The 12,040-nt window shown below is 38.5% G+C and overlaps 1 protein-coding gene across 3 annotated transcripts in view; it reads left to right on the forward strand.

Moving 5' to 3' along the window:
• LOC111156558 (family with sequence similarity 13 member A) overlaps positions 1-12,040 on the forward strand; it is a 335,168-nt gene that overhangs the window by 191,184 nt on the left and 131,944 nt on the right. The gene's annotated exons all lie outside the window — the stretch shown is intronic.

The following is a 12,040-nucleotide window of genomic DNA, read 5'->3' on the forward strand; positions in this document are numbered from 1 at the left end:
GCAGGTAATTGTTCTTTGTAGACTCTTATGATCCTTTGTATTTCAGTTGTAATATGTCTTCTCATTTCTAATCTTGAGTCCTCTTTTTTTCCTTTGTGAGTTTAGCTAAAAGTTGTCTGGGGTGTGTGTGTGTGTGTGTGTGTGTGTGTGTGTTTTACTATTTATTAACCATCTTTATTATTCAAATCATGCAGGCAGAATTCATATGTATAGTAATCCTATTTTTTCCAAATATTCTAGTTTATATTTTATCCTTATTGTTGGTTTACAAACCTTACCAATGCAAATAACTATGATTTATTTATCCCATAGGTTTATAGGGGAAATACAAAGTTGTCGGCGCACCTGGGTGACTCAGTCATTAAGCATTTGCCTTCAGCTCAGGTCATGATCCTGGCATCCTGGGATCGACCCCCACATCATGCTCCCTGCCCAGCAGGAAGCCTGCTTCTCCTTCTCCCACTCCCCCTGCTTGTATTCCCTCTCTTGCTCTCTCTCTCTTTTCCCTCTCTCTTTCTCTGTCAAATAAATAAAATCTTAAAAAATAAATAAATAAAAAGTTGTCTATTTTGTTTATCTTTTCAAAAACTAGCTCTTAGTTTCATTGATCTTTTCTATTATTTTTTAGTCTGTTTCATTTATTTCCACCTTCATCTTTGTCATTTTCTTTCCTCTACTAGCTTTAGGTTTGAGGTCTCACTTTAAGTACATGAGTACCAACTTCAGGTCAGCCCTCATTGCTGGCAGTACTGCCACACTCTCCAGTCTTCCACTCTTCCTCTCTTTTAGACAACTGTTTTCTACTTCCTCCTTGGTCTTTAACCTCTAGCATTCCCCTTTTCACCCTTCACTCTCAGATAATGACCTTACTTTCTATTTCACAGAGAAAATGAAGAGAGAATATCCACCTGTTCCCACCTTCATATCCACTCTGTACCTGCCCCCATGCCATGTTCTCTCCTTTCTTCTAGTTACAATAGTGTGCCAAGCTTGCTCCTGTCCAAGATCAGCCCTCCACTGTGAACCAGAGCCCATACCTTCACACCCTTCCCAGCACTCTGCTCCCTGATTCTTCTCCTCCCTCTGCTGTGTCATCAGTTTTTCATCTGTCTACTGAACCATTCCCATTAGCATAGAAATATGCTGTAATATTTCTTCTCTTATTTAAAAAAAAAAAGAAACCCTCTCCCTTGACTCTCCACAGCTGCCTTTAGCAATCACCCATTTCCTTCCAACAAAACTCCTTGAAAGAAACTATATAAGCTTGCTGTTTTCACTTCCTCTTCTCTATTTTTTCCTGGACCTCTAATCAATCCCACTATGGAATGAAGCAGCTCTTGTCAGGTGACACCACATGGCCAGATTCAGGGATCAGTTCTCAATTTTTATCCTCTTCACCCTGTTAGGAGCATTTGAAGCATTGATCATGGCTTCCTTTTTTAAATAACAGTGTTACTAAGATATAATTTATATACCATAAAATTAACCTTTAAAATTAGAGTTTAGTAATTTTTACTCTATTTACAGAGTTGTGCAACTGTCTACACCATTTAATTCCAGGACATTTCATCGCTCCCAAACACAAACCCTGTACCCGTCTGCAGTCACTTCCCATTGCTCATTCCTGGCAGCCACTGAGCTCTTCTGTCCTGTAAATTTGTGCATTCTCAACATCTCATGTGAATGGAATAATGTATCCTTTTATGTCTGCTTTCTTTTACCTAGCATAATATTTTTGAGATTCATCTATGTTATAGCATGCATCAGTACTTCATTCCTTTTTATAACTGAATAGTATTCCATTTTACAGACAGACACGTTTTGCTTATCCGTACATCAGTTGATGGATGTATGGATTGTTTCCACTTTTTGATGATAACAAACAATGCTGCTGTGAACATTCATGTACAAGTCTTTATGTAGATGCATGTTTTAGAATTGCTGGGTTACATGGCAACTGTATTTATCCCTTCCTTGCTGAAAGTCTTTGCCCTTGCCTTTTAGGACATTCTCTTAGTTTTTCCTTCTTACCTCACTGTCCACTCCTCAGTCTCTCTGGGTCTTCTCTCTCTGACCTCGGCATAATTGGGAAATCAGTTTGTAGTCTGATCTCTTCCCATCTCTATTTAGATTCACTCCTTAGTTGACCTCTTCTAATTACTTCGTTTTTAAATACCAATGACTGATAGATGACTCCCAAACTTATATTTTTAGTTGAAGCTTCTCATCTCCAGCCACGATATTCAACTCCCTATATGACATTTCCACCTCTCTATGTTATGCGCATCTCAAACTATGCATGCACAAAGTTATTAGTTTAAAGTTTTAAGCGTGTTTAAAGCTATATATTCCTGATTTACCCACAAAATCTGTACCTCCTGCTATCTTTTCTAACTCCATGATGACAGTTTCTTCCTTTCAGTGTTCAGACCAAAAACTTTGACATCATCCTTGACTCCTGCCTGCCCCATGTCCAGTGCATCAGCTAATCCTGTTGCCTCCACATTCAGGATATATCCAGAATCTAAAGTCCTCTCCCCACTTCCTGGATTAAAGCCACAAGCGTCTCCATGACTTCCTAGTTGGTCTGCTTGCACCACTCTGCCCCTTCCACAGTCTTTTCTCCATGCAGCAGTAAAGACCCTTTTAAAATGAAAGTCAGATGTGTTAACTTTTATGTTCAGCATCTTCCAAAAATTTTCTGTTTGCTCTGGGTAAAAACAAAAGTGTTTAAAATGCCTACAAGTATACATGGTCTGGGCCCTCTGTCACATCACGGGCTTCATCTCTTGCCAATGTTCATACTCGTTCAGCTCCAGCCCCAGCGACCTCCTAGCTGTTCTTCAGACTTGAGAATCATGTTTCATCTCGGGACTTTGCTCTGCTCTTTTCTCTATCTGGAATGCTCCTCCCCAGACATCCTTTTCAGATACTTCTTTATTTTTTTTTAGGTCTGTGGTGAAGACTGCTACTGGCCTCCCAAGAGCTATTCTCCCTCCCTTCCTTGGCTGGGTACAGTGATAAAAAACTACTTTCCCTAACTTCCCAGGCAGCAATGTGTCACCGGGGGACTAAATTTTGACCCAATAAAAGTTAAGCAGTTGGGTTTTCCTTTAAGGTGGGCCGTGCCCTTCCTTGGCCCTCCCCTTGGCATCCCTCCATCCCACCATGTTTGTAACACAAAACCATGAGGGTTCCTGCCCTCATAGAACTTATGTCTGGTTAGGGGAAAAAGACAACAAATAAACTTAAATAAATACACAGTATGTCAGATGGCATTATGTGGAGTGGAGATAAAGAAAGCAAAATCAAGGAAATGGGGAGTAGAGCATAAGGGAGAATTCTGCTCTTTATTACATAATGTCAAAGAAGGCTTTACTGATAAAGTAGTATTTGAGCAAAATGTTGCATCAGTTTGGATTAGGTTTCTTTGCATATAAATAAACCCCAAACAACATTGACTTAAACAAGATAGAAATGTATTTTTCTGAAATAAACAAAACCTTCACATCAGGCTGGGGATGGTAACAAGACTTTATGAGGTAGCTTCCAACTCCACACCCCGTTGCAGTGTGCTCCTAGCCCGAGGTGTTGCCGTCTCCTTACCTTCTGGGCCACAGCAGACATGTGGCCTCCTTAAACTACCACTAATCATTCCGTTTGCCCTGGATTTGATACATTATTACTTTACTTTTCACTGTCACTTCAGCCAAGAGAAAGGTTTTAAGAGCCGACTTTCCCGCTATCTGTACAATCTTGGGCAGCTCATTTTAGTTCTCTGAGCCCCTGGACTTCATTTTTGTAATAAAGGAATTGGAGTAGACCTCTCTTCAGCTCAAAAACTGAGTAGTTCTTTTTTTTTTTTAAAGATTTTATTTATTTGTCAGAAAGCAAGACAGCATAAGCTGGGGGAAGGGGCAGAGAGAGAGGGAGGAGCAGGCTCCCCACTGAGCAGGGAGCCCAATATGGGGCTCGATCCCAGAACCCTGGGATCATAACCTAAGCCGAAGGCAGATGCTTAACTGACTGAGCCACCCAGGCATCCCCAAAACTGAGTGGTACTAAAATAAACATCTAATTTCTTAATTTTCCATCTAATTTTTCATATATAAACATGAAACTTAATATGACCAGCTATAATCAAACAATTCAGTTAATGTTCATTTAAGTTCATCTTTTTTTGCCTTAACGTTTATTTTCAAAACCCTATTTACTTCTTGGCAAGTTTACAAACTTCACATCAGCAGCACATATTGTTCTAAGGTGTTTTGTTGTGGTGGTTTTTAATACACCTGCCCAGCATCCATCTCAGAGATATTCCTTGAGACAAGAAGTGGGGTGGCAGGATGAATTTAGGTAGGTGTACTTTTTAAAATCTCCAGAGGACATTCCGATGTGCACTCCTGGGTATAAGAACCACTCCTACATGGCATTCCTTCTAGTGTCCATAATCTCCCTTTGGAATAAGCTTCCAGAATATCCTGTTTTAAGGTCCCATCACTCTGCGTGATCCTGTCCTCTAAGTTAGCAAGAACGTGAAGCCAAAAGATTGCATTTAGGATGGGATAATAAATGTTCTCATTGATTGATCATTGGTTTTGATCATTAAGAATAAATGACAAAAAATTTTAAGCAAATTTTTATATCGCTAATAGAAGGAAAATTTATGAAAGTCTTCTGTGCAGTTACTTTCTGCCTGAATTTTTTCCTGATAAAAGACCTGAAGTCAAGGATGTGAATGAGTAACTTTGTAAAACATAGTTGGCCTGTGTGGATGTGAGGAGATCTCAGCTTACTGCCATGTGTCTCTGGGAGTGTCTTCTTTAAGGTGAGGCTGCCTTGAGCCCATGTCCTAGGACACATGGCTCTACTATGGGGCCGTGTAGTCCAAGTAAAAGCTTCTTGCCTGTTCTTCCGATTTCCATACCAATGCTACTTTTAAAATTAACTTACAAGTTTTGAAAGTGAACATAAATGAAACTGCTAAAACAAACGTATTGCTTACAGAGGGGAATTAATGGGCTTTATGGTATCACCTGATAATCTGTCAACATTTCCATGTTTCTGGGAGGAAGGTAGATGAAATCATTGAGTTTGGTCATTCATTTGTTCATTGATTGCACAGATATTTAGTGGTTGCCAGCTATTTGCCAAGCACTGTTCTAAGAGTGAGGGCTCCAGCAATTAACAAAACAGACAGAAGTCTCTGCTGTGATGGCACTTACTTCTGCAGAGGAGGTGAGGAGGGAGCAGTTGGGGAAAACCAGGTGCTAAGGGCTCTTGCTTGGGCTGTACTGCAGACCTGTAATTGATCTCATCTATTTCACAGCACACTTTTTAAAAAATTGTACAGTTTCTTTTTACACAGTTTTGCTCACAAAGTTAAACTGATTTTATTCTACAGTACAGACTCACTCTAGAGCTTAGATCAAGATATTTTAATTAGTTATAACTTTAACACTGACCCATTTTTTCACAAAAAAAAAAAAAAAAAGAGGGAAAGGTTATGTACAAGAAACTAAACCCCCAAAATTCCCTAAAGCATATTAATAACTTTCTGAGAAAACAGCCTGGAACATCAGTTAGCACTGTAGCCGACACATAATAGATTAATCAAATTATCAGGAGAATTGCAACCATTTAGTAAATAAACCTCACCATTAAAAAGCCAACTTGGACATTTTTATTAAAAACAAAGGCTTTTCTCAGAGGATTTTTTTCAAGTTTCTTTAAACAAAAAGGTCTTTAAAAAAAAAAATTGGAGCTGAACATCTCTTTTCTCATACTCTGTTATGTCACCATTTCTTGTTAAGAAGCTTGTGAGTTCAGTGACCATGAAGGAAGGCAAGAGGCTTTGCTCTCTCCAAACAAATGACAAGTGGAGGAGGAAAGTGATCAAAGAAATGAGGAAGTCGAATAACCTTTCTTTAGGAAGTCTAAATGTTAAAAATGAACTTTCCGGATTCCTTCTATCACAGTTTCCTTCATCATTTGAGCCTTGATTGTGATTTTCTGCCTGGTTCCAAACACCTCTCAAAGCAAAGTACCTGATGATGAAAAGAACAGACTTACAGTTTTTGTCATTTTGGGTTTTTTTTGTTTTTTGTTTTTTGTTTTTAAGATTTTATTTATTTATTTGACAGATCACAAGCAGGCAGAGAGGCAGGCAGAGAGAGAGGAGGAAGCAGGCTCCCCGCTGAGCAGAGAGCCCGATGTGGGGCTCGATCCCAGGACTCTGAGATCATGACCTGAGCCGAAGGCAGCGGCTTAACCCACTGAGCCACCCAGGCACCCCCAGTTTTTGTCATTTTGAAATGCAAGTTTAGCAATTGACCAGTACTTAGGATGACTCTTAAGACCAAAAAATAGTTTTTTGTGCTTGACAAGGGGCAGGTCCTTGGCCAGTCAGTTGAGCTCCTCCTCCTTCTGATTCACCTGCTATCCCTCTGTTTCAGTCCTGCAGAGCAGACAACTCCTACCCTGCACTTGCCTGGGGCTTAGAGGGCCCATACTTAGGACTTACTATTGTGCCCTCACACTGACAGATTCATATGGACAAATATTAAGTTGAGGCACATTATTTTTTAATGTTAGTCGCGTCAGTGTATCAGGGTAAATCAGAGCCTTGTTTCACAGACGTATTTTTCCGTGGCTGGATTTCTTGTTCAATTTTTAAAGATGAGACCCTATTAAAACATCTGTAGTGTTGACTGTGGCAGAATTTGTTTTTTGGCCTTTGAAATTTTTTCATGTATGTTTTAAGTATGGAGATGACCTAAGTTTTATTGGAGGCATGTAACTATGCGTTTTTATTTGCTAAATAGGCTCACACTATATATTATAACACAATTATTTCAGTCTCATTACAAACTTTAGAGACATTTTAATGATTAAATGATCCTTCATCATATAGATGTGCCATAATTACCTATGATAGTAACTTGACTAAAATGCTTACATTTTTTGGCCTATCATAAAAAATATGATGAATACATTTTTCATATAGTTTTATCCTCCTATCTGATTTTTTCCCCTATGATTATACTGCTAGAATGGTTCAGTAAATGCCAGAGGGTTCAATTTAAAAAGAGTTTTAACTACTAATGCCAAAAAAAAAAAAAAAAAAGAAAGAAGAAGAAGGAGGGGAAAAAAATGGTTTGCAATACAGGATGCAACGTGACTTTCATCCCAAAGTTTCTTTTCTTCTTGCAATTCTAATGTTTCACATGTAACCAAATATAAAAAGTAGTGGTAAGCGCAAGTACTGAGGTCTGATCCTCTGGGTTTATAGCGCTGCCACTCACTCAATGGGACAAATAACTCACATTCTTGACGCTTCCATTTCCTCATTAGTTAGATGGTAATAATAATAGTCTCTGCCTCTTTGGGTTGCTGTGACAATTAAATGGACTAACTGACGTAAATCAAGTCTTGGAACCATGCCTAACACAGAGAAATGTTCACTAAATCTTTATAACAGTAACAGCAGCAAAACCTAAGAGAATATTTCCTAATTTTACATTGTCAAAAGTTACTCTTATGTTTCTATTCCCATGGCATCTCAAACTCCAGAGCAGCTCAGATTCCTTGTGTTAGTCTGTTCCGTGCCTGCAAATACATGCATGGAATGTGCTCTTTTTACAATCCCTGGAATTCTTAGAATTTCAGTGGTACGCACAGATCACACAGCATGTGCCTAGATCCTTAACTCAGTGGCAGATTCTTCTGGGCAAAATGTCTTCCATAGGTGGTTGGGGGGGGGGGGGAGGGGGGGGGCGGGTTATAGTTTTCACCTTCAAGAACAAAAGTTATTAGGGTGCCTGAGTGGCTCAGTCATTAAGCGCCTGCCTTCAGCTCAGGTCATGATTCCAGGGTCTTGGGATCACTCCCTGCTCAGCAGAAAGCCTGTCTCTCCCTCTCCCTCTGCCCCCAACCCCCCGCTTGTGTTCCCTCTCTCACTGTGTCTCTCTCTGTCAAATAAATAAATAAAATCTTTAAAAAAAGGAAAAAGAACAAAAGTTATCATGAAGAAATCACTAAAATAGAGCAGCAAAGTGTGGTGTGAAAAATGCGTATCTCCAGTGGAAAGAGAAAGCTGGCACCTCAGTCAGCATCTCAGATTGTTGGCCATTTGCTTACTGAAGCCACATGTCATGAGGGAGGCTACAGGTGGGTCTCTCCAAGCACATCAGCTCCATTTATCAGAGTAAGACTTTTAGTGCTATTTGGAGTCCCTGCCCCACAGAGTTTGGCTGAACCTCATGGAATCAGGAACAGCCCTTAATTAGAAAGAGCAGATCTAGGTGACCTCCTTGGCCCATTTCCACTAAACCTATAGCTGATCTGGGCCCATTACCTCTTAACATGCCAATGGCAAAAATGGGAAGGTGGAACCAGAAGAAAAGTGTATAAAGAGAGGAATTCCATCAGTCAGGTTTCTTCTTACATTTCCTGAAGCAGGGTTTCTCAGGTCCAGCTTTGCTAACATTTTGGGCCAGATAACTCTTTTTCATGGCAGGCTGTCCTGTGCATTTAAAGAGGGTTAGTCACAATCCTGGCCTCTACCTATTAGATTCCAGTAGCATACACCCTCACCCCCAGCATGACAACCAGAAATGTCTCCAGAAACTGGCTCCTAGTAAGGACCACTGCTTTAAACTACAACTGTAATAGCATGTCTCCTTGTATCCTTGGTCTTGGATGACTGAGGTCCTACTCCTCCTCAGAGAGTTATGATGAAAGGAGTACTGAGTATCATCTCAAAGTCAACCGCTGAAGTTGACACAATCTGAGATGGATACTCAGAGCATAAAAATAAAACTATCTCTTCTACCTACCCAATAAGGCCAAGGCTCAAATCATGTGTTTCTAAAAAGCTCAATTCCAGCTAAGGCAAAGAAAGTGACCTCCTTCCTTTTCTCAAAGTTCATACATTTGTACTAAAATTTATAACATCAATAAGGTAGCAGGTTTTAAAATTTCATCACTCTAGTTTTCCTACAGTAATTTATGTAATGAAAATGTATACCCTTCAAGGTGAATCTTCAAGACTATATCATTAATCCCCTTTAAAAACATTCATTCCTTTAAAAAAAAAAGAAAAAAATATATATATACACATATACATACTCTATAGTGCTAGTAGTCTAGAGTTACTGCACTACTCTTTTCTAACAATTTTGTTCTCTCATAAACTTCATGTGGTATTTTCATGTTCTGTGCACAATTTAGTCCTTTGTACTTCTTTGGTATATATTATTAATAATTAGTTTATATTTTGAAGTTTATGGTTAATGACAGTCCTGTTTATTTCTATAGAGATTAAATCATCACAAAAATATACTTTCTGTGTACGTAGCTGTTGTAGTTTCTGGTATCTGAATTTTAAGTGATTTGCATTATGTAGTCTCCTTTAATATAAGCTGACAAAAATGGAATCAGCCACATATTACCTTTTACCTTAGAATATTTCTCCTTTGTGGGGCACATGGGAAGCTCAGTCAGTTCAGTGTCTGCCTTCGACTCAGGTCATGATCCCAGGGTCCTGGAATCGAGACCCACATCAGGCTCCCTGCTTGGCAGGAAGCCTGCTTCTCCCTCACCCACTCCCCCTGCTTGTGTTCCCTCTCTGGCTTTCTCTCTTTCTCTGTCAAATAAATAATTAAAATCTGAAAAAATATATATATTTATCCTTTGCATAAACTACTGAATTGAATTTAGAACCCCCAAATTATCACTGCACCTAAGATGCTGTGTCCTTATTTTAACACCATGAAATGTTGCCAAACAACTGCTCTTGTATTTGTTTTAATATTAAGAGAGAATTAAGTCTGGGTATGAGATTTTTTTAGCTAATTAGTTTGAAATCTCACTGCTTTTTTGGTGTGTTTATTTTTCCTGTCTACTCTTATGAAAAATAATCACATGCAAAAAGAGTCCCTTTATGAAATACATAACAGTATATATTTGTACTTTTCAGATGTTCTCTTGCTGTTTATCTAAATATTTCTTTTTTAAAAAAGATTTATTCAAGAGACAGAAAGAGTGAACACAAGTCGGGGGAGGGGCAGATGGAGAGAGAGACTCTCCAGCAGACTCCCTGCTGAGCGTGGAGCCCAGTGCAGGGCTTAATCCCAGACCCTGAGATCATGACCTCAGCCAAAATCAAGAGTTGGATGCTCAACTGACTGAGCCACCCAGGTGCCCTAATATTTCTTTCATAAATAATCTTGGCAAATATCTCAATGAACTCTGTAGTTCATATTTTTAAAAAAAATTTTGCCTTGCTACCCTTGATTTTCATGAACTTATAAAAGTTCTACAGAGAAATGCAATGGAATCGTTCATTAGTAATCATCAGATTTGGGCAAATTTCATATAACAACAATGTTAATAAAAGCTAGTTTTTACTGAGTGTTTACTTTGCTCTGTACTAAATGTAACTATTTGCTAAATTATTTTCAAAGTTATTTTTAGGTAATCCTCATGTGAGGATTATGAATATGAGTTTATTGAATATCTATGCTTATAATTTTCCCTATATTACTTTTTTAAATTGCCTGTTATCCTAGTTTCTTGGTCAGTCGCTATCTTGGGAATATCTTGTAGTGGAAAACTGTGTTGTCTGACAATAAATATTAATGGTTCAGAACTTTGCTAGACTTGATGGCTCAAACATTAACAATAATGATATCCAGGCTCACCCAACCTGGTGGTGGGCATGTATTACAGGGAGCACTGGATGCGGTGCATAAACAATGAATTCTGGAACACTGGAAAGGAATTTTAAAAAATAAATAATTTTAAAAAACAACAACAACAACAAAAAAGAAATTAGTAAATAATGTTGAAAAATTCAAGTGCAAAAAAATAATAATGATGATATCCTTAAGAAGTAGAGAAGGACAGGGAGAGGAGAGAAAGAGAAAGAACATGACACTATAATCTCTGTCTCCAGGCCTCTGGTTGAGGACATATAACCTAGAAATATAAAACAACTAAGATGAAGGTATCAGATGACATGAAATCAAGCATAGATTCTGCGGTGGTGTATTACAGGAATTCAAAGTTCGGAAAGGTCATTAAGACCTGAGGTTAATTAGAAAAGCTCTGTGGACAGTGGATTCTTATCTCAACCTCGAAAGAAGTTAACATTTGGTTTGGTCTTGGGCAGTTGGTGAGTAGCCTGTGATGAACAGATGACATTCCATCCAGTTGAAGAACAAGCATAAGAAAGCTTTGACATAAAAAAATAAATATTATAAATAAATAATAAAATAAATAAATAAATAAAAAATTTAAAAAGAAAGCTTTGACATGAGAAAAAGCGTCCAGTATAACAAATACAACTGATCCAAGGGTTTGAATCTTTCCTGAAACACTCACGTGATTTTTACACAATTTTAGGAGAAAGACATAGGTTGTATTCACATTCCTTCTGATCTAATATAAAAGCATGAGGGTATTTCTGGGGTTGGAGGGAGGACAAAACTTCTGATAAAAGAAGTCAGTATACCAGTGTTTGTTTGGTACTGTGCAACCCATGCTTCCAGAGATATAAGAGAACTAAAAAGGTGAGTTTTTTCCTAGTTATTTCCTTAGTTAAAAATGTATTACACCATACTTTGCCCTATAAAAGAAGATTACAACAGGAACTATTAGCAAACTGATATATATTTTGCTTGTTGGTAGTAAATATTTCTGGATGCCTTTCTGACTATGGCATCCTTCATTTCAGTGTTTCTCAGCCCCTTTTTTCCCCTGCCTTTTTCTATTTTTTCTTTCCTTCACTCCAGGATGCTAGTCAGATATACTCTCATAATCTCTCATTACACAGAATGGTTATTCTAAGGGGGGGGGGGGGGGGTGATCCTGGGGAAGATTTGTATCAGAATCCAGGAGAGGGACATGGGCTGTGTATGGTTTGAACATTCCCCTTGAAAGTATTGGTTACTCCCCTTCCCTGTGCCTTTTGCCATATGACAGTTCTTCTAAGTATTTTAAATTCTATACCTAGGTTGATATTTTTCTGGAATATTAT

The sequence above is a fragment of the Enhydra lutris genome, unplaced genomic scaffold, assembly GCF_002288905.1.
Source record: "Enhydra lutris kenyoni isolate GAN:26980312 unplaced genomic scaffold, ASM228890v2 scaffoldscaffold3, whole genome shotgun sequence".
NCBI lineage: Eukaryota > Metazoa > Chordata > Mammalia > Carnivora > Mustelidae > Enhydra > Enhydra lutris.